A 3,772-nucleotide genomic window follows, 5' to 3' on the forward strand; every position below is an offset into this window, starting at 1 on the left:
GGCCCAAACAAGTGGCTGTCTGTGACCAAGGTGGGGGGTAGGGGAGGGGGGAGGGGGGCACCCATCGTGGGGAGGGTCATCTTAATTTTCCACTTGCACACAGTACTAAATGAGCAAGCGCAGACTCACCACTGCAGTTAGAAGTTGGCAGCCTGGAAAAGGGGGAGGAGAGTAGAGTGGGGAGTGGTTGTTAAAAAATACAACCTCCCCCATCTGAGGTGCCCTGGGAGGGGCGGCGGGGCGCAGGGGCAGGGAGGAAGTTGGTCTTTTTCGACAGAGGAACCAAAGACAGGCAGCCCCGGATCTGGGGCTGCCGGCTGCTGCTGGCAGGAGTGGAGGGGCTCACTAGGGCTTTGCCTCCAGGGAGATGACGGCGCTGCCCCCAGCTTCTCTGACAGGGTGCAGGACTCCTTGACCTCCTCGGAGCAATAGCTTGTAATTCGTGCTTGGTCCCCGGCAGCTGCGCCTTGATGGCATCCTCGGAGCCATCGTTGGTCACTTTGCTCTTAAGGGGTGCACACTCGGGGCCCCTGAAGATGAACACCAGGGCCTCCTTCTTGGTCTCTTAGGTGGCGTCGTACAGATCGCAGCCGCAGGCCTTGTCAGGCAGCATCCTGACGAAGGTGGCGTGTGGGTGCTCCGCTGTCTGGCCCACGTCCCCCACCAGGACCTCCTTGGCCTCCTCCAGAATGTGGTTCTTCTTGTCCTCCCTCCGGACAAGAGCTTGTTGCCCTTCTCTGGTGTCGAGGACTTGCGCACCTTCATGCCATTGAACACCTTGATGACACCATCGGAGACGGAGACAGCCACACCAGAGGCCATCTTTCCGGAGGAGACAGGAGGGTGGCAAAGAGAGGCAGAGAAGATGGGAGCCGCTGCAGCCGCTGCCGGGACCCCACTGAGTGCGCCTCTCCTCGTTGTTTGCTCAACCCACCTTCCACATGTATCTCTGCATGTCTGCACAGAGTGACTGGTCACCGTTAATAAGTTCCCTCCTTTGCTCCTTTGATCAGAAGGTAAGAACTCGGGCTGCACAGTTTCTTCCTGCCATAAGGCATTTCTCTGGGTGGGGGGGGATTAATTTCAGGAGGCAAAAATTCCCTGGAAAGGGGCTTAGTATTTGCAGGATGGAAAAAGATGCAGCTGCTTAGTTGGTCTCACTTGTAGCCAGTTTGGGGAATGTACAGGACAAATGCAACTCTCTCTCTCTTCCTCGGCAAAAACACGGCAAAAATAAAGCAAAACAAACTGAGACAGAGAGATTCCAGGAAGGAAAGAGTGGAAATCAGTTGACACGTGCAAGGGCTTCCTGAGGAATCTCCACCATCCTAAAGAAGCATGGTGCCGCCATTCTAGCGCGTCCAAGCTCGCATTCACTCCACAGTGCCGTAAGACCGGCTCGCCTGGGCTTTCTGTGAATGTCTGGGAAGCTAGTTCTAGGCGTCCATGCCTGAAAAAATGAACAAGAACTCTTTGCCAGTGGATACAACTAGTGTGTCTCATATGACTTCAAAGGCTCTTGGAATGATTTTGGCTGAAGCCAAATATCCTGTCCATTTAATGGTATTTTCAGCCGTGTATGAAGAGGACTCCAGGGGAAAGTTCTGTAGATGGGATCATTCTACAGAAGGAAATGATTTGCTCTTAATAAAAGTGCTGAATGGGAACCAGAGGGAGGATGCGGAGGGAAAGGAAGTGACAGAAGGGGACCTGGCTCTGAGCCTGTCCCCAGGCGCCTGACTACATATGGAAATTGGCAGAGGCTTGAAGTTCAGCAGCTGCAGACCAGTCCTATGAGAGTGCTGCAGTCCGCAGCCTTCACCAATCTAAGCACAGGCTTGAAAACACCTCTTGGCCAACTCCACAAAAATTGAACGACAGCCAAAGCAGGTTTCTTAATAGCTACAAATAAAAGTATCTGCAAATGGAAAATAAATAAGCCACCCCACCCATCCCAATATAGAGTAAATTGAGATGCATTCTTCATAAGTGACTATCATGGACTTTTCCCAGACATCCCACTGTTACCCTACTCCACACCAATGGCCCCAATTAAAAAAAAATATTCATAGGCTTTGATTTGGTAGATACTTGGCACACAAGGGTCGTTTAGAGTGTGTGTGAATTTTGCTTCTGTATTCTCAATGAGAGATTGCATAATTAATTAATTAAAAAGGAACGGCTATCACGTATGTTGGCAAAAGCTGAAGCAGCGTGTTTGGTGACTGTTATGCAGGTTAGTCTGAGAGTATTTCCTCTTGAGATTACCTGAAGCAACTGCCATGAGGTCAGGCACCCCTCCTCCCAGCACATGTGAGTCTCCTTGAAAGTCTGCATGTGAAGACCTGGTAGAAATGGCCTGCATGTGGGTTTATTCCCAGTACTAGCCCCAGCAGCTCTGCTTTTATCTGTTACCACTTCAGAGAGGATTAAAAGATATTAATCATAAAGGTTTATAGATGGAAAAATTTCAAAAGAAATTTAATATATAGATATATTAATATGTAGATAGATTGACAGTACGCAAAGAATATGGTAGTTCTATATAAAAGCTACTGCTTCCAGGCAAAAGGTTTTGTAATTTTAAGCTCCTTGTTCATAAACACCCTAATATATTCGAAATGTTCCTTCTTGTTGACGGAAAGAAAAATGCTCCCAAATACTTAGGATGTGCCACTATTTGCCAAATGTCTGTGGTTGTTAGTGGGTATCAAATATATGTCAACTCAAGGCAAACCCATGTGTGCAGAGTAGGTTGTCCAATAAAATGTTCAAAGCGGTTATCTTTTGGAAGCAGATTGTCAGACTACGTTCTGAGATGCAGCTGGGTAGCTTTGAACTGCCAGTCTCTGAGCAGGTAGTCAAGTGCCTAACAGTTTGAGGAACCCCTGTATTTATTGACTTTATATACTCCCACAAAAATATGAATTTAAACAGAATTTCTGGTAACCTAGGCTGAAGAGTTTTTTTAATACAAGTTTTGTTAACTATTTTGCAGCTGAAGCTAAAACCCTGTGACCATAACATAGAAATGCATAGATGTTTAATCCAACCTTGATGTAGACTTCTTCAGGACTGAGGTAATTGACTGACCCGTCACATAGAAATTCCATTTCCCATGTAGTTTGATAGACAGGCAAGAACAGAACACAAGGTTATGAACTCAGCAAGCTGGTCAGTACGTAGAGAGCTCACCACTCATTTAGCAACACTGCCACAAACACACGCCAAGAGGATCCAAATGCATGCTCCAGTTTCCGTTTTTTAGAGAGAAGATAGTCCCCTGCCTTCTATTTCAGACACATGAGATGAGGTTCTTGTACCACTTAACTCCATTTATTGACATGGCAACACAGGAATTCAAGGCAGAAATTTGTCTTCGAATCCCTGCGGCCATCTCAGCCCCCTGTCTCCCCGCCACCCCACCCCCCACCCTCCCAGAACACTCCTGGGTGTGCTGTGCTGGAAAGTAAGTGTTTGTATGTGCAGAACTTCTAGTAAAGGCTAGACAACGATCTACGCAGGCAATCTTCATAGGTAACTTATCGTTATACATACTTCTGACTCATAGCCGCTCTGTGAGGCAGAGTAGAAATGCCCTCATGGATTTTCAGGACTATAAATCTTTATGAGAAGAAAACCTCTTTCTCCTGCTGAGCCGCTGGTTATGTTGAACTGCCGACCGACCATTAGACGTCCAGTCCAGCGAGGAGCCAGCATGACCCCGGGACTCCAGGCAGGGTGTCCGAAGTTGACATACTCCTATGTTTGT

At 47.8% G+C, this 3,772-nt stretch overlaps 1 pseudogene; it reads right to left on the reverse strand.

Moving 5' to 3' along the window:
• Positions 1-345: 345 nt before the first annotated feature.
• Positions 346-822, reverse strand: LOC142450815 (cofilin-1 pseudogene; annotated as a pseudogene).
• Between the last annotated feature and the right edge of the window lie 2,950 nt (positions 823-3,772).

Source organism: Tenrec ecaudatus, chromosome 6, assembly GCF_050624435.1.
Source record: "Tenrec ecaudatus isolate mTenEca1 chromosome 6, mTenEca1.hap1, whole genome shotgun sequence".
Taxonomy (NCBI): domain Eukaryota; kingdom Metazoa; phylum Chordata; class Mammalia; order Afrosoricida; family Tenrecidae; genus Tenrec; species Tenrec ecaudatus.